Genomic DNA, 22316 nt, shown 5'->3' on the forward strand with positions numbered 1-22316 from the left:
GATAGGGAATATCCCAGGACAACCTTGGTCTGTTCCTTGGGGTGAGTGGCTGTACAGTGGGGAGGAAATTGGGATTCTAGTGGTCCCCTCATGGATGGGTTTTTGGCAGATGTCTTACATTGAAATATTAACTGTCAGAATGAGAAGCAGTTCCTGGTCATGTTCCTTTAGGACTGGCTCTGAGGCTCAATACTGTTTAGCATTTTCATCAGTGATTTGGTTCAGGTACATACGTACACCTAAGAAGCTTGTGGCTGGCACTAAGCTGGAGCCATTGCCAATATGGAAGAAGATTTTATTTTTGTACAGAAAGATGTAGACACCCTTGTGGAGCAAAACATTAGTACACATGACTGGAGCACTGTCATGGATGGGTTCAAACTATTCAGGAAAGACAGACAGTGGAGAAGCGGAGGGGGAGTTGTTCTATATTTTAAAGAGCTGTATGATTGCTCAGAGCTCCAGTATGAAGATAGGCCTGTTGAAAGTCTCTGGGTTAAGGTTAGAGGGGAGAGCAACAGGTGATGTTGTGGTGGGGGTCTGCTATAGACCACCAGACCAGGAAGGTGAAGTAGATCATGCTTTCTTCAGACAACTAGCGGAAGTTTCCAGATCACAGGCCTGGGTTCTCATGGGAGACTTCAAACACCCTGATGTGCACAGGCAATTGAGGAAGTTTTTGAAGAGAGTTGGAGACAACTTCCTGGAGACGAACTAGGGGTCATGTTCTTTTTGACTTGCTGTTTACAAACAGGGAAGACTTGGTGGGGATGTAGAGGTGGATGGCAAGTTGGGCAGCAGTGACCATGAAATTATCAAATTCAGGATACTGACAAACAGAAGAAGGAAAAGCAGCAGATTATGGACTCTAGATTTCAGAAAAGCAGACTTTTACTCCCCCAGGGAGCTGATTGGCAGGATCTCCTGGGAGGCCAGTTTGAGGGGGAAAGGAGTCCAGGAGAGCTGGTTGTATTTTATAGAAACCTTACTGAGGGCATGGAACAAACTATCCCTATGTGCAGGAAGAATAGAAAAGATGGCAGACAACAATCTTGGCTTGGCAGAGAACTCTTCAGTGAGATTAAACACAAAAAGGAAGTTTACAAGAAGTGGGAGCTTGGACAGGTGACTAGGGAGGAGTATAAGAAGATTGATTGGGCATACATGAATGCAATCAGGAAGGCCAAAGTTTAATTAGAGTCATGAATGACTTGTGCCTCCTGAGGCGGGGGGGGCACGGCGACCACCCGCAGGTGGTGTCAGTGGCAGGGGCGTGGTGCAGCAAGTGGGGACCACCCTCAGGCAGCTGCGATTACGTTGGCAGCAAGGGCAGGCAGAGCAGGGACCATCTGCAGGCAGCCGCGGCAGTGTCAGCAGTGGGGGGTGGTAAGCAGTGACTGCCCACAGACCCCGGTGGCAGTGACCAAATTCTGGGGGGGCATGTGCCCCTCTGTGACCCCCCAATGTGTCACCTATAATTGGAGTTGCAGCTAGCAAGGGACATGAAAGGTAACAAGAAGGGTTTCTACAAGTATGTTAGCAACAAAAGGAAGATCAGAGAAAGTGTGGGTCCCTTTTGTGAATGGGGGAGGCAACCTAGTGACAGATGATGAGCAAGAGGCTGAAGTATTCAATGTCTTTTTTTACCTCAGTCTTCACAGGCAAAGTCAGCTCCCAGATTTACTGCACCAGGCAGCACAGTTCAGGGAGAAGGTGAGCAGCCCTCAGTGATGAAAGAACAGGTTAGGAACTATTTAGAAAAGCTGGACAAGCCCACGGAGCCAGGAGTGATGCACTCAGGGGTACTGAGGAAGTTGGCTCATGTGATTGCAGAGCCACTGGCCATTATCTTTGAAAACTCATGGTGATCGGGGGAGTTCAGGCAATTAGGAAAAAGCAAATATAGCACCCATTTTTATGAAATGGAGGAATGAGGATCCAGGGAATTACAGACTAGTCAGTAGGGGTGTGCAAAACAGGCCATATTCAATTCAGATTTGGCCTGAATCAGGGACAGTGATTCAATTACTTGATTTGGATCACTGTTCCCGATTTGATTCGGCCAAATCTGAATCTGAAGATTCGATGCCGATTTGGAGAATCAGTGATTCAGCCATAGACACAGCTTTAAATGTTTTTTCTACATGCCTTGAGGTACCAGGTGTGGCTCGTGAATGCTGCAATTGTGGGGTGGATAGAGTGTCCCACAGGAGTGCGAGGAGGCTCCCCCACATGCTCAGCAGTGAACCTGGAAGTGGATCGGAAGTACTACCACCCCACTTCTGGGTTCACCACCAAACACCCTGGGGGCCCCCTCACCCCCCCCACTGTCTTGGTGGTTGGCTGCAGGAGGGACCCCAGGCGCACCCCCAGACCCAGGAGGCACCAGTGCACCAAGCCAGGAGGATACGGGTGCTCCCTGGCAGACCTGGAAGTGGAAGTGTTTTTGGTCTGCTTCCAGGTCTGCTGCCGAGCATGCTGGGGACCGCCCCACGCTCCTGTGGAATGCTCCATCTCCCCCAGCATCTCAACATCCATGAGCCACCTGGTACCTTGAGGTATGCAGAAAAAATATTAAAAGTTGTGTCCATGTCTGAATCGTCAAATCTTTCCAAATCCATCTAGAAGGTTCCTATCCAATTCAGAGAGATTAAAGGGTCTCCTGATTTGATTTGGATTCAGAGATTTGGCCACCAAATTGATCTGAAATGCTGCTGAATTGAATCAGTGACTGAAGCGTTGCACAGCCCTACCAGTCAGTCCCAGAAAAACCATGAAGCGGGTCCTCAATGAATCCACTTGTAAGCACTTGGAAGAGAATAATATTATCAGAGACAGTCAGTATGGATCTTCCAAGGGCAAGTCATTCCTGACCAATTTAACTGCCTTCTATGATGAGATGATGAGATGCTGAGATGCTGAGAGCCATGGGACTCTTCAGCTTGGAAAAGTGCAGGCTCAGGGGTGACTTAGTGGCTTATAAGGGGTGTACATCAGGATCTGGGGGAACACCCGTTCACCAGAGCACCCCAAGGGATGACAAGGTAAAAAGGTCACATACTTCTCCAAGACTGTTTTAGGCTGGACATAAGGAAAAACTTCTTTACTGTCTGAGCCACCAAGGCCTGGAATAGCCTGCCTCCAGAGGTGGTGCAAGCACCTACTCTGTACTCTTTTAAGAAACATTTGGCTGTTTATCTTGCTGGGATCCTTTGACCCTAGCTGACTTCCTGCCCCTGGGGCAGGGGGCTGGCCTTGATGATCTTCTGAAGTCCCTTCCAGCCCTAATGTCTATGAAATCTGTGAACTGGCTCTGTGGATGAGGGGAAAGCAGTGGATGTAACTTGACTTGAGCAAAGCTTTTGATACAGCCTCGGGCAGCATTCTTGCAAGCAAGCTGAAGAAGTATGGGCTGGACGAATGGACTGTAAGGGGGGTAGAAAGCTGGCTGGATTATTGGGCTCAATAGGTAATTATCAATGACTTGGGTTTAGTTGACAGTTGGTATCAAGTGGAGTGCCCCAGGGGTTAGTCTTGGGGATGTTTTTGTTCAATATCTTCATTATGATGAGAGGCTGAGAGCAATGGGGCTATTCAGCCTGGAACAGCGCAGGCTCAGGGGTGATCTGGTGGCCACCTATAAGTTTATCAGGGGTGCTCATCAGGATCTGGGGGAACAACTGTTCACCAGAGCGCCCCAAGGGATGACACGATCAAACGGTCACAAACTCCACTGTGACCGGTTCAGGCTGGACATAAGAAAGAACTTCTTCACTGTCCGAGCCCCCAAGGTTTGGAACAGGCTGCCACCTGAGGCGGTTCAAGCACCCACTTTGAATGCTTTCAAAACACATTTGGATGCTTTTCTTGCTGGGATCCTATGATCCCTGCTGACTTCCTGCCCCTGTGGCAGGGGGCTGGACTCAATGATCCTCTGGGATCCCTTCCAGCCCAAATGTCTATGAAATCTATGAAACAATCTGGAAGATGGAATGGATTGTACCCTAAGCGAGTTCACAGAGAGGTGTAGTAGATATGCTGGAGGGTAGGACTACGATTCAGAGTGACCTAGACAAATTGGACGATTGGGCCAAAAGAAATCTCATGAGGTCCAACAAGGACAAATGCAAATTCATGCACATAGGACGAAAGAATCCCATGGACCACTACAGGCTGGGTGCTGATGGGCTGGGCAGCAGCTCTGCAGAAAAGGACCTGAGGGTTACAGTGCACAGTAAGATGGATATGAGTCAGCAGTCTTTTCTAGGGACAAGTCTTCCTCGTGCAATAGCCTTTCTTGTTATGCCACGTTTGCAATTCTACAAATGATCCTATCTCTAATCAGAAATTCTGTCATGATCTCAAAAGCATAGTTCTTACTGTATAGTCTCTTTAGTTCAGTAACATACTGATCTGTACTTTCTTCTGTTGTTTATCTGCACATAAAAATCTGTCTTTCAAGAATCTCATTTTTTGGCTTGCAATACTCCTCAAATTTGGATACTTGCCAACTTCTTTTTCAGTCTGGAACTCTAATTTCTTCAAATTCTTTCTGATTCACCACTTCTGACACCATGCAGTGATCACTAGGTTCAGTAGACACCAGTATATAAAAAAAAAATGAGAAGAATCATAGAAAATTAGGGTTGGAGGGGACCTCAGGAGGTCATTTTGTCCAACCTCCTGCTCGAAGCAGGACCATCCCCAGCTAAATCATCCCAGCCAAGGTTTTATCTAGCCAGGTCTCTAAAACCTGCAAGGATGGAAAGTTCACAACCTGTCTGGGTAACCGGTTCCAGTGGTTTTATCACCCTCCTAGAAAATTCTTCCTAATATCCATACCATATTTGCCTTGCTGCAACTTGAGACCGTTGCTCCTTGTTCTGTTATCTGCCACTACTGAGAACAGTGTAGCTCCATCCTCTTTTGAACCTCTCTTCAGGTAGTTTGAAAGATGTTGTTAAATCCACCCTTGGCCTTCTCTTCTATACACTAAATAAGCCCAGTTCCCTCAGTCTCTCCTCATAAGTCATGTGCCCCAGTCCCCTCACCATTTTTTGTTGCCCTCTGCTGAACTTTCTCCAATTTGTCAACATCCTTTCTATAGGGGGGTGCCCAAAACTGGACACAGTACTCCAGATGTGGCCTCATCAGTGCAGAATAGAGGGGAATAATCAGTTCATCTGCTGGTAACACTCCTACTAATGCAGCCCAGTATGATGTTAGCCTTCTGGCAATAAGGGCACACTGTTGACTCATATCCAGCTTATTGTCCACTGTAACCCCAACATCCTTTTCTGCAGAACTGCTGCCCAGACAGTCAACCTCCAGCCTGTAGCGGTACATACGGTTCTTCCTTCCTAAGTGCAGGGCTTTGCATTTTTCTTGTTGGACCCCCTAAGATTTCTTTTGACCTAATCTTCCAATTTGTCTAGGTCACTCTGAATCCTGCCCCTACTCCAGTGTATCTACTAATCCCCCTAGCTTGGTGTCACCTGCAAACTTGCTAAGGGTGCACTCTATGCTATCTTCCAGGTTGTTGGTGAAGACACTGAACAAAACCAGTCCCAGGACCAATCCCTGGGGCACTCAACTTAATAATGACTGCCAACTAGATATCGAGGCATTGATCATTACCTTCGGAGCCCAATGCTTCAGCCAGTTTTTGATCCACCTTACAGTCCATGCATCCAGCCCATACTTCCTTATCTTGCTTGTGAGAAAGCTGTGGGAGACCATATTAAAAGCCTCGCTAAAATCAAGGTATACCACATCCACTGGTTTCCCTGCATCCACAGAGCCAGTCATCTCATCGTAGAAGGCAATTAGTTTGTTCAGGCATGACTTTCCCTTAGTGAATCCATGGTGACTCTTCCTAATCACGTTCTCCTCCAAGTGCTTAGAAATGGATTCCTTGAAGACCTGCTCCATGATTTCTCCAGGGACTGAGGTGAGGCTGACTGGTCTGTAGTTCTTTGGATCCTCTTATTTCCCTTTCTTAAATATGGGCATTTTGTTTGCCCTTTTCCAATCATCTGGGACTTTTCCTGATAGCCATGAGTTTTCAAAGATGATGGCCAGTGGCTCTGCAATCACATTAACCAACTCTCTCACCACGCTTGTGATGCAAAAAATTGCGGTCCGTTTCTTGGAGGCTCGCAAAGTATCACAGACACACATACATTAGATGGCACAAAAGGTGTATTTGCAAATAGGGTCAGAGCAGAGTCAAAAACTCAGATTACTCTGAACCCACCAAGGAATTTTGCAGGCTGTATTTATCTTTTTCCTCCTGGGCATGTGTGCAGAAACAGGAACTCTTACAGCTCATTTCCATTTCATACAAGCATACATGTGGTTACATCACTACATCTATCGCATGTATATTATAATTAACTACTTAAGTATGCAGGGCGGAGAGGTAAATATGCATCAGCTAATTAAGCATGCTCAGAGAATACTACAGGTCACCAAGAGTTTAAACTCCCCCCACTTTCAAGGACACAGTCAGTTGAATTCCAGATTCTGTAATCTGCATGAGAAAGGCTAGGGAGAAGCTGGGGGAGAGTCTGCGATTTAGTATAAGAAGAGCTGTGGCAAGGCTGGGCAAGGAAAAAAGTCCTTGGCAGTGTTTCTTTCTCATCAGGTGCAAGATGCAAGCTGTGCATTTCTAACACTTGGGGGCATCCCATTTAGCCCCAGAGACTTGTATATTTCCAGCTTTTCTAAATAGTCTCTAACCTGTTCATTTGCCTCTGGCTGCGCATCTTCTTCCCAAACAATGCTACCAGGTACAGTAATCTGTGACATGACCTTGCCTGTTGAAGACTGAGGTGAAAAAGGCATTGAGTACTTCAGTCTTTTCTGCATCATCTGTCACTAGGTTGGCTCTCCCATTCAGTAAGGAATCCGCACTTTTTCTGATCTTCCTCCTGTTATTGACATACTTGTAGAAACCCATCTTGTTACCCTTCATGTCTCTTGCTAGCTGCAACTCTGGTTGTGCTTTGGCCTTCCTCATTTCATCCCTGCATGCCCAAGCAATATCCTTATAGTTGTTTGCCCAAGTTTCTACTTATAAGCTTCCTTTTTGTGATTTAGTTTACTGAAGATTTCCCTGCTAAGCCAAGCTGGTCTTCTGGCATACTTGCTAGTCTTTCTGCATATCAGGATGATTTGTTCCTGCACTCTAAGTAAGGCTTCTTTGAAATACAGCCAGATCTCCTGGGCTCTTCTCCCCCTCAGACTGGCTTCCCAGGCGATCCTGCCCATAAGTTCCCTGAGCAAGTTGAAGTCTGCTTTTCTGAAGTCCAGGGTCCTTACTCTGCTGCTCTTCTTCCTTCCTTTCCTCAGGATCCTTAACTCAATCATCTCATGGTTGCTGCTGTCCAAGTTGCCATCTACTAATACATTCCTACCAATTCTTCCCTGTCTGTGAGCAGCATGTCAAGAAGAGCATGGCCCTTAGTTAGCTGTTCCAGCACTTACACCAGAAAGCTGTTCCCATCATTCTCCAAAAACTTCCTGGATTGCCTGTGCACTTCTGTATTGCACTCCCAGCAGATGTCAGGATGATTGAAGTCTCCCATGAGAACCAGGGCCTGTGATTGGAAAACTTTCACTAACTGTTGAAAGAAAGCCTCATCCACCATTTCCTCTTGGTCTGGTGGTCTATAGCAGACCCCCACACCCTTGTTGCTCTCTCCTCTGACCCTAATCCAGAGACTTTTGATAGGCTTATCTCCAGTTTAGTTCTGGAGTTCTGAGCAATCATATGGCTCTTTTACATAAAGTGCAACTCCTCTTCCTCTTCTCCCTAAGAAGTATCAACAAGTTTTATTGTGGAGTAGAAGATGCACCTCTGTAGGCCTAGCTCTCTTGAACTGATTAAGTGGGTACTCCTTAATGGAGGAACTATCTTCAAATTACCAACTCCCTCCATCTCCTGTTAGGGAGCATCCCTAACCTATATCTTCTATCTCTACTCTTGTCTAGCCCCTCTGTTATGGAGTCAGCAAGATATAACACATGTAGGACATTGTAGGTGTTTTTGGTTTTGTTTTCATAACTTGCTTTGTAGTTGTGAGTATATCTGAGTGATTGGGGAAGATTATTTTTTGTAGTCTTTAGAGACATAATTGCCTGAAAATGGAAGGAACTGGATTTTGATGGCTGAATCATCTCTTCTAGTCTTATATGCCTGTTTTGACTTTCTAAAGTTTTGACATTTTGAATTTTTTCTGTTTCCAGTTGGGAAGAAAATGCTAGTGGCTCTGAATTTCTCTAGGACAGACTTCCCAACTTTTGATTAATTCTAAACATGACTATCTACCAAAAAAATGTAAATGAAAAATGTTAACTTTATGAATTGTTTAAAACCTGTTCAAATTGCAAATCTACAGCATGCTATTGGAAAAACTGCAGTGTTTATCAACCTTATAGCCACCTATGATACTAGATGGCACCAAGGCCTCAGGTATAAACCACACTCTATGATATCTGACCTCAAGCAATGCACTTTCACCCTGAACATGATCTCCAGTAGATCATTCCATTTCTCTACTAGCCAAGGAGAAAAAAGCAGTATGTACTCTAAAGAATGGAGTCCCACAAAGGTCGATGCTAGCACATATACATTGAAAAGTATCAATCTCAGACTTTCTGCATACAAGATCTAAGCAATACATGTATGCTGACAATGTCGCCATAATAGCCCAAGGAAGTGACATGACAGAACTGGCAAAGATACAGAGTAGTGACATGGAACTCATGGCTGACTAGCCCCTCAAGTGGCACTTAACTGTGAACACAGATGTACTCCCTGTACTCTCAGGCATTAGACCAAGTGATACAAGACAACAAACTCTAACATCATTACTGGCAGTAGAGGCAAGAGATGATGAAAATCACTCTCAACCATTAACTGAAGACCTGAGTAGATGGAGGCTTAAAGCGATTAAAAGTCATAAACCATTTATAAATGAAGCCCACAAGCTCCTGGAAGATGTTGGGGATGCTGAACCAAATGTATGGGTGGTAATGGAGTGGCCCAACCACTGGGAAAGATCATACTTATTCTTACAGCATTTTATACTGGTACAAACAAGTCCCCCACTGGGTACATCCTTGACAGAGATGCATGGGTCAAGCTGAGCAGACAGATCTGGATATGGTTTCTTCAAAACAAGACTTCACAAGATGAACATCTTGGACAGCCCCCCGCGTGAATGCGGTGTCCAACAACCAGCATAACACTTAATTGAAAGCTGCAATCTTTACAAATGTCCAGAAGGGGCAGATGGAATCTGCACACTGAGCAATAATGCCAGACAGTGGCTCATAGATTTGGAGGTTGATATCTGACTCCATAAAGAAGAGACAAACAGCATATGATTGTTCACAATTCATGTGGTATTTTGCTGCAGATAATGATGATTAAATATTTCTGACAGATAATTCTGAATAACAAAGAACACACTTCTGATTTAAAAAATGGCAGATCAGCTCATTCATGGTAAAATGCTTGAATTCTACTGATTTTTTTTTTTTAATCATTATTTATATTATGTGACCATGTCACCTCTTCATTTCTTTTCCTAGCTCTGTCACTGACTTCAAAGAGGTATTTTGTATGCATAGTTCTTGCATGTTTTCTGGGCTCTGGATTCAGCATCAGTGACATGTTCAGAGTCCTAAGGGGGTCAGGCTCTTAGGGCATCTATTCATGAGCTCCAGGGTGGCAGCGGTGGTGGTGGTGGTGGGGGGTGTCAGTACTTAAATTAGAGTGGCTCTCAGAGCATTACATATTCACATATATCACATTTAATTACAGTGGGTCTGCCTCATCACATATATTCAGCATCCCGTGCTTCAGAAAGGCAGAGGGGGCACTTTAACTCAAGCTAGTTGAACAAGCTTGAGTTAAAGTGCTCCCACCGCCATTTTGAAATCCAGAGACACTGAATACATGTGATGCAGAGGTTGCTGGAGTGCACTAATTAGCATGCTCCAGCAGAGCTGTGTACGTGTCCTTAAGTTCAGTGATGCTCCGAGGGAGGAGAATTCAGTCCTTCACTGCATCAAATTATTTACTTAAGATTAAGATTAATTATTATTTACTTAAGATTAAAATTATTAATTTTACAAAACTGGCCTCTAATTTTCAGGTTATAAATATTTTGGGGGCTTATGAAGCGTCAAATGTTCAGAGGACAGCTGAGCTAGTGCGAACAAAATCCAGGGAAGCTAGATGCTCCACTCATGGTCTGGCCTTTGCAAGTCCAATAACCAAGGAACTGAGGCACCCAAACCTAAAAGCCACTTTGAAAATGTGGTTCCTAGTCTCCCCCGTGTGCTTCTCAGGGAATCGAACCAGTATTTGTTTGGGTTTGTTCCAGATTTGGGTTCAGGTATGTTCAATTGGTTTGGGTTCAGTGTCAGTTCAAGCTACCAAAAAAACCAGAATAAGAAACAGGTTTTTAAAACAAACATTTTTAAAATTTGTAATATTTATTTAATATTTATAAAAGTAATGTTCTTTTTTAACATGACTGCACTTAATTTCAACTTTACATGACTTCGGCAGGGTTTTTGTGTTGTCAAGACAATTACTTTTTATGAACAATTTGTTTTAGCAAACATTTTCTAATATCTGCTCTCTGTCATATTGGACCTCTATCCAATAGAAAGAACCTGAGGCCTGAAAACATTCTTTCAACACTCACCTGTGTTGCTAGAGGCTGCCCTTACAATTTTTGTCAGTTGATATAGTTCAGGCATGGCATTTTTTTCAGTGAAGCCAGTACTTTAATGTGTCTTTCTTGCTACTGCGATGTGGCTCATCTGTAATGACTTCAGATATTGCTTTATGTTTCTGGGGCCTTTCTTTCATTCAGATCTCATTTGCCCTCTGGAGATTTCATGAGCTTTAAGAAAAAAGTACAATTCATCATCTGTTCTTTCACTTTGATATGTGTGCCTTTGATTTTATATCATTGACTTGAACTTCTCAGTAAAACATTCCCATTTTTGTCTGTGCATTCGTTAAATGAAGTGTTGTCTTGCCTCCCAATGTATGCAAAAGGAAGTTTCTCTCCTCTTCATGGAGATGACAATAGCAGAAGCAAACATGCCCATTATTATTTCAATAAAGCTCATTGAGCAGTTAAGTAGTTGGCTTTGCAAGACTGGAGAAAAGGTACAGGTCATTCCTGGCAGGATCAGTGAAGGGTTACCTGAATGCCACCTTTTAAAGCTATTTAGTTGCTCAAAATAATTTTATTTAGTAGGTTGTCAGAAGAAAACCCAGCACAGGCAGCTCCTACTCTTCTTCCCTTCCTGTTACATTTGTGGGCTGGTCTCCTTCAGTTCCCATTCTGTTCCCTTATAGTTCAGAGGGAATGTGCTACAAATAGTATTTGAGATGCCATTTTAAGGGACATAGAAGGCAATAAAAAGGATTCTACAAATATGTCAACAGTAAAAGGAAAACCAGAGAAACCATAGGCCCCTTATGAAATTTGGAAGGCAATCTAGTTATGGATAAGGCAGAAAAAGCTGAAATATTTTAATGCCTTTTTACTTTGCTGCCAACTGCACTCACCATCTGGTAGCTGCCCCTATTTGTGAAAACCAAAGACAGGGAAGGAGACGAAGACCATAATGTAATGGCAAAACAGGCCAGGGATTACTTAGAGAAGCTAAATGCTTTCAAGTTGGCAGGGCTGGATGGGATGCACTCTACGGTACTGAAGGAATTGGCTGAGGTAATTTCTATTTCTCTCTGAGAACTTGTTTAGGTCAAGTGAGGTCCTAGATGTCTAGAAAGGGCAAATATAGTGCCCATGTTTAAGAAAGGAAAGGAGGAGGATCCAGGAAACTACAGACCTTTCATCTGACCTCTTTACCTGGAAAGATGATGGAGCAGGTTACTAATGAATCAATTGTGAAGCAACTAGAGGAGGACAAAGTGATTGGGAACAGTAAGCATGGATTGCTGACGAGTAAGTCATGCTGTACCAAACTTCATTTTCTCCTATAATAAGGTGACAATCCCTGTACTCTTCCCTACTCTTTGTGGGGCAGAGCAATTGATAAGTTGAACTTGACTTTAGCAAGGCTTTTGACATTGTCTCATGACATTGTCATTAATAAGCTAAAGGAATACCGACTAGATGGCGGTTTGGTGAGCTGTTTAGGGCTGGGGGGTTGGGAGGGGAGGACCAGTTGATTTGATCCAGCCTGCTGGCTGCCACTGGGAGCCTGAGGAAGGAGGGCTGCACCTTGTGCTGCTCTGCTCTACTGCAGCTGGGGCTGGCTGGGCCACACAGTGCACAGACTCCTCTGCTCCCCTGCATCCATACCCCATGTCCTCACCCAGCTTCCTATTGGCGCTGTGCAGTCCAGGCACCACTATAACCACTGACAGCCAGCTTGGCAAGGGATAGGGCACAATGCAGTATGTCGAGTATCTGTTCTACCTGCCTGCTGCAATGAACTGCTGCCACTGTGCTGCACCAGGGAAGTCGAGGGTGGCTTCCCTGATCTGAGCTCCCTCCCTTCCCTGTAGCTGGTATGAATTAGTGGCACAGTGGTGGTTCATCATGGTGGGCAGGTGGGACAACTACTTGGCATGCTGCATCATACCTTGCTCTGTGTGGGCCCCGCAGCCAGTGGCCATGCTACCAGGATTATGCAGTCACTGTGCCAACAGGAAGCTGGGGAGGGAGGGAGGGAGGGAGGGAGTATGGATGCAAGAGGGAGGAAGGAATTTGTGTTCTGCATTGCCTAGCCTAGGACTGGCTGTGGCAGAACAGAATGGCTTGGGTCCCAGCCCCCTCCTCAGGGTTTTGGCAGCAGCTGGCACTATGGCACTGGACAGGATCAATTAATGGGCTGGATACAGCTTGTGGACTGTATTTTGCTCACTCCTGGACTAGACAAAAGTATTGTAGGGTGGATATATTACCAATTGTATTATTGTACTCAATGGGTTCATCTACATGTGCACTTAACTGTGCAGTAGACTAATTTGTTGTGGTATAAAGCATCACAGTTTACATGTGTAATGGTATTAGACCACAGCAAACTAATTTTCACCACTGTAAGATAGTAGTGTTGGGGACACTACTATCTTATGGCAGTGAAAATAGCTGCACCTAAATGCATGAGTAAATGCTGACCCTGGGCATAAATTGTGCTCAGTAAGCCCAGGCAGCATGGGGCCAGACCTCTGCCTGCTTCTTTGTCACATGCTCTGCCCACTCTTGTGCCCCAGGCAACTCCCCCGCCGTGACTTGGAGCCCAGGGCTGACCTCTGAGCCTGCTGCCAGCCCAATGCTGCTTTGCCCCAGATCAAACTACTGTGGTCCTGTGTACACATGTAAACACTGTGCCCAGGAGCCATTAACTCAGTGAAGCGCAATAAACTCTGGTGCAGCTCACATCAAACTGAACATGTAGATGCACCCAATGAGTAGTTATCAATGGCTCAATGTCTAGTTGGGAGAGGTATCAAGCACAGTCCCCAGATGTCCATCTTGGGTCTGGTATTGTTTAATGATTTGAAGGATGGAGTGGAATGCATGCTTAGTAAATTTGCACATGACACCAAGCTGCAGAAGTTGCACATCCTCTGGAGGGTAGGGCTGGGATACAGATTTATCTGAATAGGTTGGAGAAGTGGTCCACAATCAACCAGATGAGACTCAAAAAGGACAGATGAAAAGTCCTGCATTTGGACTTTGCATGCATAAATACAGACTGGGGAATGACCAGCTAAGCTGAAGTAGTGCTGAGAAGGATCTGGGGGCTTATAGTAGAACACAAGCTGAATATGAATCAACAGTATGCTCTTATTGCCAACAAAGCCACAAGCATCCTTAGTTATATTAACAGGAGAGTTACTTGCAAATCAAGGAAAGTGATTTTTTCCATTCTATTCAGTACTGGTAAGGCCTCATTTGGAGTATTGTGTTCAGTTTTGTGTCCCAAACTATAAGAAGGGTGCAGACAGTTTAGGAATAGTTCAGCACAAAGCAACAAAAATTATTAAGGGCCTGAGAAGGATGACTTATGATCAGGAATCCTGATTTTCTCTGATTTAAAAAAAATCCCCAAATTTAGTTTACAGAAAGTAATACTAAATCCATGTTTTTCCTTGATTAAAATGAAACACCACTAATCTATATCTATATCTACATCTATATTATTAGTGATGTTTCATTCGGGCTTGGAATTGCTGAAAAAATAGATTCCTATACAAAGCTCTATTCACCGTTGTGCAGGCTCCTTTCCCCCACCAGTCCCTCAATAAAATTAGTTGGCTTTCCATCTTTTGCCTTAAGACAGAAACCCACCCCCACCTAATTTCAACCCTAGTTTTCTTGAATTTTGAATCCTTACTTCCCATTCTCTTTTTCTCTCCAAATATCGTACACAATTTTATTATAGGAAGATACTCACTTTGCATTTGTTATAGTAGTAAATGCTTCTCTTGCTCTCATCCTTGGTAAAATAGACCGTAAAGGACTATTTGACAAAAAATATAATTGCATCCTTGCTTGTTTTTATCATTAGGATGTGCATATCCACAGTGTACCATACTCAATGGATGCTGTCAGTGAATAACAAACCATAAATAAGATAATGGATATCCTCACTACAATATCATTATTCAAAAACAAAACCTCAGTTATTCTGAGGATATTTTTTGGTATATCTGCATTTCCTCATGGATATGGCTTTCAGTGCTCTTTACTAGTCATTTTGTACTTAAATTTGATGACAGAGGTGTGCCTTTACTGTTGCCAGAACCACTAAAAACACATTCCCCTGTCTGCGGTATGTGACATCCACCCTATGCCTCCTATTACCATTTTCAGCTCAGTGATGCACAGTTCTTCTGAAATAGTCCTGGCCAAGTGGAAAGAAGGATGACATGCAAGGCTGATGAAGTAGATGTCTAATTAAATGATTTAATTAATGTATGACTTAAGCCAAGGGAAAGGTGACTGGGCTTTGTCTCCCTACTGTTCTAGACATAAGAGGCTAAATTTAGCAGGGGTCTTAGGGTACCACGATGTGCACATTTTTGGCAGCTTGCCTTCAGGGTAGAATTCTGAATTCAAAATGGCACAAGGAACAGAAATGTATTTGACACCTTGCCCCTTTCCAGAGTTCAAGCGTGTACACCATGTCCCCTCCTTCCTGTGGAGGGCTGTTCTCAAGCTTGCTGCCCAAATGGGCTTTCATGGAGACAGCCTGAGTCAGGCTGGATGAGGTGGTTGTGTCTGTTATTTATGTAACAGCCTAGTGGTTAGAGCAGTCATCCAGGGTGTGGAAGGTGCTGGTATATTGCCTTCTTTAGGCTGACGTAGTTCAAAACCACATCTTCTACCTCCTAGGAGAGTGCCGAACCCAAAGACCATAAGGTAGGCTGGGGGGAGAGCATTTTCCACCCCTCCTGCTCAAACTGCCAACATGAAACACAACATTTAGTATTTGTGAAGCCAGAGAGCAGAGGCATGAGAGGCAGTATGGTCCTTTACCCTGGTGCTACTCACTGAGGCTGGGGGAGCCCAGGGCTCTGGTCCCTGCTCCAGGGGCTGGTTCTAAATGTCACATTCTCATGTCAAAACCTACAGAGAGAGTCCTGGGAGCTAGGACTAGAGCCCATGACTCCCCACTCTGAAGGCAATGTCCTATTCACTGGGCTACAGACTCTGGCTCTCTCCTTCTCTTCTCTTTTTTTTGTTGTTGTTGTCCCCCCGCACTCCACATCCAATGAATCTTGAATTCCTTTCTTTGTAGTGATGCATCGTCAGTCAGAGGGCTGGGGAGAGGGCTCCCATATAGATTAGGCTACAGTCTGAGGCTAAGGGCACCTCCCTGGCAGATATGAGGCTAAGTGGGTAATTGAACCCAAGTCTCCCACCTCCTGGGTAAGTGCTCCAAGTCCTAGGTATGAAAGAAAAGGTGCCTCTGCTGAGGCTGAGGCTACCGTTGCTGGCTGAGTTTTAAAAGCAAGTGATTAAGGCTGCTGACAGATGTAGAAATAAACCAAAACGGCGCCTTGCCAGGAAAGGAACTGTGGCAGTTTGACCTAGCTCCCCAGCATCTGTATAGGCTGCATGCTCCAGTGGGGCTTTTTGCTGCTTTTATTTAATAGCTGATTCAATCCAGGTCAAACTGATGCAATGCCTCTTCTGGACATACGCTGCACTTGGCATGGGGGTGCACGAAGCTGAAAGTAATGCACTGTTGGCTCCCTCTCTCCCCACCATGTCTGTAAACAGCCTAATACTGCATGCTATGAGTAACTTAAGCCTGAACTGGATCACAGCTCTAGACATGGCACTTTCATTCTGCCCCAATCTTCTCCTGGATCTAACTCAAGGAGCTCCATTCCTCACTTTCCTTTGGAAATGTCTTCCCTTGAGTCCACTTCCAATTCTGGTTGAACAGTGAACCGCTGCCTTCTGGAAGAAGTATATGTACTAACTACCTGCCACCTACTAACTTCCAATAATTTGAACTGTACCTTCTGATCTGCCCTCCTGTGAGGAAGGTGAAAAAAACCCAAACTATCCCATCATGTCCAGGAACAGAAGGAAAAAGGGTAAATTTACTTCCAGCTCCAAATAAGGGAAATACTTCAATATTCACAGCAGGCTACCAAACCTTATTTTGTACTAATCCTAGGTATGGGAAGTTGGTAATTGCAATAAACCAAGTCAGTGCTTGCAACCCTGCCACTGATTGTTCTCAAAGGAACCTTAACATAATGCAGGGGCACATCAGCACAGCCAATATTCAAGTAAGATGAGTCTCTTGTGGCCTGTTGACAGCACTCTTGCTAGATACTAAGGGAGGCCAGTGGGAAAGCTTTCCTTTTCCTTATATCGAACTGTTGCCCACAGATCATGAGATGCTCACTCTGAGCACTGAAAGTGGCAGTAATTCAGTTCTCGTGATTATATGGAAGTTGGCAGAATGAAACTGGGACTGTAAGATCTCAAAATATTTTCTTTTTCTTTCATGTTGTCTTGATTTGTCTTTGTCTATCCAGGAAAAAGGTCTTTGCTAGTAATCTCTGAAAGCAAAATAATGCCAAATATAATTTTGTGAACTAGAGTGTATTGCATTTTAAATGAAGCAAAGAACTGCATTGTAAGATAAAAAGTCCAGTACTTATTTGATAATTGCTTCAAACAGGCATGTAAAAAAATTGCAGTGTTTCAGGATATCCTGTAAAATCAACCTTCCTGGAAGTTTGTCATGAGTCAACAGTGGGTAATCATCTCAAGTGCATATTATAGGCCTTTTTCCTATCTGAAAATATTTAATGTAAAAAAAAGCAGCAGTAGCAATCATAGTATTTTCATTATTTGTAGCATCTGTAGCCATTGTCAAACTGGGATCTCGTTTTGCTATGTGCTTGTCCTATCATGAGATCATCCATACCCCTACAGTTTACAGGTTAATGACAAGATGCAATGAGTAGATGAAATAGGCAGACGATTGAAGAGAACAGTAACAGGTTGGGTCGATCCAGGGGCAGTGGTGTGGATGCACTCCCCTTTCAGTAGACCCCACCACAGGAGCAGCAGCTGGGGACTTTTTGAAGCCCCTGAAGCAAGTTAAAATACCTCCTCCCTTTCCCTCTGCTCAATGGCATGTCCCTTCCCATCCTGTTTTCTGTTCCTTGCCCAAATCTGCTGGTGTCTTCAGCTGTCTCTGGGGGCAGGGACAGGAGGAACTCCAGAATTGCTCCTGTCCAGTCCAGCTGGGTTCAGCCAAAGACAAAGGCAGCAGTGAACAGGTCCTTTCTCTTTGCCCAGTTCCTCAGGGTGTTCCCCGCTAGCCCAAGACTGCCCCAGGTAAGGGAACCAGCCTGCTACTGCTGCTGTCTCTACCTGAGCCTGATCTCGCATGCAGCCCAGCTTTGGGCAGAGTAGCTCTGGGACTCCCTTTAAATCAGCTAGAGACAGCAGCAGTGGGTGGAGGAGTGGGGGAAAAGAAGGAGATAGTGTTGCTTAGGGTGGAGGAGAAGGAAGGGGGCAGTGGGGAGGAAGATATTTATCTGCTTGAGGGAACTTAAAGTCCCCATTGCTGTTCCTGCAGTGAGGTCTGCCTGCCTTTGGTGAGTGAGGTGGGAGGAGGGGATGTGGGAACAGGGATACAGCCCCCCCTGCAATGTGCATCACTGGTCCTGCGCCCCCCACTTGGGAAATTATGGATCCACCCATGGTAACAGGAGTATAATTTAGGGACTCTACCATCTGTCTACCTGGTATAAAATAGCTCAATATTTTTGAAGTACCACACACAACAGAGACATTGTTTAAGGAGGGACATGTAGTTAGAGCAAGATATGTGTTTTGGAGTTGTTGAATTACAGAAGTCCTTTATGCTGTCTCATACAATTTTGAATTATGCATGTAAGAAAGCAAAATAATTTCCTTTTATGAGACAAGAGGCACTTGTCACCACTGGATCCACACAGGGCACAGATCCTGATTGTTATACCTTTGGGTTGGGGACCCAACACTAACTGGCAGGAGAGAGGCTGAAGGGAAGGCAGGCAGGAAAATATTTGTTGACAGAAAGAGATGAATAAGAACAAGGAAATGTGTTGGGTACAGGGAAAACATAAAAGAGCCAGAGCTATGGGGAAGGCAGAGGAGGTAGCTTGCAGGCAGGGCAAGTTAGAGCAGGGGTTCTCAACCTGTAGGCTCAAGACACTGCTAGATAGATGCAAGGCACCCCTGGTTAGGCTTAAGGTTCCCCTCTTAAAATGCAGGCTCTTAGTTTTCACTTGTTTTTTGACTATAGAAAAATAATAGAGTAAGTTTTCTGTTACAAAGAACTCAGAAACCCTCCAGCAAGTCCAAATGTTTCTAGCAATGTGAATTTCTATTTGAAACCTCTGGGTTTATCTTGTGAATCACGTTTGCACATGTTGAGTGGTAATACTGCATGGCACCCTGCAGCACCCTTGCAAGACTCTCAGGGCACCCTGGTTGAGCATCACTGAGTTAGAGAATGAAAAGGAGAGAGTGACTGAAGTTGTAGAAAAACCCTCCAAATAAAACCCAATGAACCAAACAACACCCGCCCCCAGGGGCGTACAAGTAGGTTACGGCAGGCAGGCAGAAACAAGAATATAAAGGGCAAAGGAGAGATTAAGTGGAGCCTTTTTCCTAGAAGGTTGCTGGGAGTCCTGCATGTTTTATGTGCATTGAAGTAAAATGGTTAAGCTGAAATGATCGCATGCTAATTAGGGCAATACTGATGTTCATAGGAAACAAGCAGCTATCACCAACATTTTCATTGGGGATTTCCAAAATGTACAGGGTCATCACTGAGGTTTCCTTAGAATGGCTTTTCACAACTATCAGTCCTCTGATAGAACAGATTAAATTAAACCGCAAAAATTTCCCTTACTTGCATCAGAAAAACCCATTTTCAAGCCAAGGTATCTCTATATGTAGAAAACCCCTGAATTTTGCAATGCCCTACGTAAATCATCATTTATTGCACTTTTATCTTGTTGGATTTGTGGTAGTGGCTTTCCCCATATGCTTCCTATTCAAAGTTTTTTGAACAGTATTCATTTGTTTACTTAAAGCACTCAGAAGAGGACATGATGAATGATCGTCTGAGGGCGTTATGAGTTGTTCAGAGTTACCTTGAAGTGCCGAGTAACATAGGACAAGATTATGACACCTTCAGCTTAGTCTGAGTAATGCTATACATCTTAACCAGCTCCATTTACTTCAAATGACTGCCCGCTGAGTAAAGTGCTACTTAGTGTGCGTTAGTCCCAGAACCTAGCCCCATTGGCGTTGGGAGGCCAGGGCAAATGGAGCAAATGCGCTTACATGCAAATGTGCACACATGTGCTCACATGGTCAGCCCCCCCGCAAATAATTTATTTTCTCTTTACACCAATGCCTAGCCTGAAACTGATACTATATGACACGGCAGCCCTAAATATGTCCTGAAACCTCCTTTCCATGAGCTGCATCAAGTCTATTACAGTAAGTGAGGAATCAAAAAAATTAGTAAAAGGTTATGTAACTAACACCAGCTTTTTTTCTTCCTAAATGCTTTCACTGAGAAAGAGTCATAAGCAGCTGGTGAACATATAGTCAGATCCTATTTGTCAACATGTGTTGTTTTACAGTCAGAATTATGCTGTTATGCTATTAGGTTATTAAATGCTACAAATAATAGCACTAATATGTTAATAACATGCAGAAAAGCTCAAGGGGCTGTACTATCCATAACACTTGGTGCTGCATGAGGATATACATACAGCAAGACTGGGTGACACAATTTTCTAAAAAGTCTATCAGTTTTCTAGAGTCACAACACAGCTTGTTCTGAACTATTCCTAATAACAATGATACTGTGAGGTCTTCTGTCTGTCCTTCTCTGATTTCATATAAAAAAAATGACTTGTAAACCGAGCAAGCTTGACATGAAATCAATGAGATAATTAGAAAGGCATGTACAATGCAATTTTTATAGTAATTTCTCAGAGCTAAAATGTAATTCAACTGCAATGACTTCCCATTGATTTTGGAATTTTGATTCTTTAGATATTCCTCACAGAATAATGGAACTACAGAGCTGCAGGGGAGGTTTATGAGTCACTTTGCCCAGCACTTGTCTGGTCAGAAGCATCCCCCCCGCTGTGGTAAAATGAACAATGTGACCTTTCATTGCCAAGTGTCCAGAAAAGTGCACTTATGGTCTCTGAAGAGAAGGGACTTTGCTCCCAGCAGCCAGCTTATATTATATTAGTGCAGGAATTAACAACAAGTGGGTCAATGGGGCACAAGCCCTGGGTGCTGCCTAAGAAGGGGTGCCAGAATGCAGCTGTAGAGCCCACCTGTTCCCCACACCCTACACCTTCCCCACAGTGGCTCTAGCTCCACTAGGGGGCAAGTGCTGCAGGAACAGCGGCTTGAGGTTGGCTGCTGCTGAGGGAGATGTCACCTCCTTTTTTGCTGCCAAAAACCAGTGTATTTTTGGCAATTTGATACACATCATCTCCTTTTTTTGCTGCTGACTTCTCCCTCGGTAGCTGTAAATCTTCAATCTCTGCTCCTGTGCTGCTCTCTCCTCCCATGCGCCGCTCCTCCCAGCTGCTCCCTGTAGGCGTAGTCTTGGCCAGTTGCATCTTTGGGGATTAAGGATACTGGAGGCACAACTCTGAGGAACAGACAGAGATTGCGATGGGGCCAAGTTCAGCAGCATAATTGCCTTAGCCATGTGTTCAGAGTGAGACTTTCGGAAGTGGTATAGAAGCATGATTTCTGATTTGTTCTCCTGAATAATGAAGGTGCTTTTGAAAATCCTACCCAAAGATCTCATTGCATATCTAAGGTAAATTCCTGTAGGCGTATCCCCCAACCCAGAGGCATAACAACCAGGGCCTGTGTCAGATGCCCCTTAACTCGCAGCAGTGTAGAAGGACATCACCTTGAATCATTCTTTCTTACATGCATGGGTAGTATCAAGGGTGGCAGGTACTGGGCAGTAGCTGTAGTGGCTATTGTTCTTACACCCCTCTACTGGGTGACCATAGCACTTCTTGTTGTGCTACCACCCTAACATTTTCCCATTACATGTAAGAAAGAATGATTCAAAGTGATTTCCACTGACTTTCTTGTGTCTGGAGGATACATAGAAAAGAGGGAGCTTTAAATCAAAAGAACTTGGCCTTTTTCCCAACAGAAACTATAGAAACTAGCTACCTTCTGCACAATTCAAGTCCTTAGGTCTACCTGCACTGGTTTTTGGAGGACAGGCAGATCTTTATTAGAGCAGCCTAGCTTCTATTTCATTGAACGTGGTGGGGAATAACCATTTTGACTGGTTAAAATTCATTTGAGCATTATGAGACTTTATTAGAAGGTCTTATGTCATACTGTTTGTAGAGCTGACCAGAGGCCTAAACTTCCATTTTGTGGCAACTTTCACTGCTCTGAATTAGGCAAAGCTGCGACTTGAACCTGAGTCTCCCACATCTCAGGCCAGCATCCTAATTACTAACTGTCCTTTTCCTCTAGACCCATAAAATTTACTGGGGCAACCACATACATTTTGGCAAAAGAGTTCTAACCACGTCTAATTGTAAGTGCCTTAGAAATACTGAAAGGGCTGGCAACTCTGTAGTTGACGAGCATGCATATAATTATTTAAATATCAAGAAAGACAAGAGAAAAATCTCTTTAAAAGTTCCATAAATATTGGAGGTAAAAACATAGAATTGTAGACTTGGTGGGTCATTTAGTCCACCCCCT

Source organism: Crocodylus siamensis, chromosome 1 (assembly GCF_052110815.1).
Source record: "Crocodylus siamensis isolate JL-2025a chromosome 1, ASM5211081v1, whole genome shotgun sequence".
Lineage (NCBI taxonomy): Eukaryota > Metazoa > Chordata > Crocodylia > Crocodylidae > Crocodylus > Crocodylus siamensis.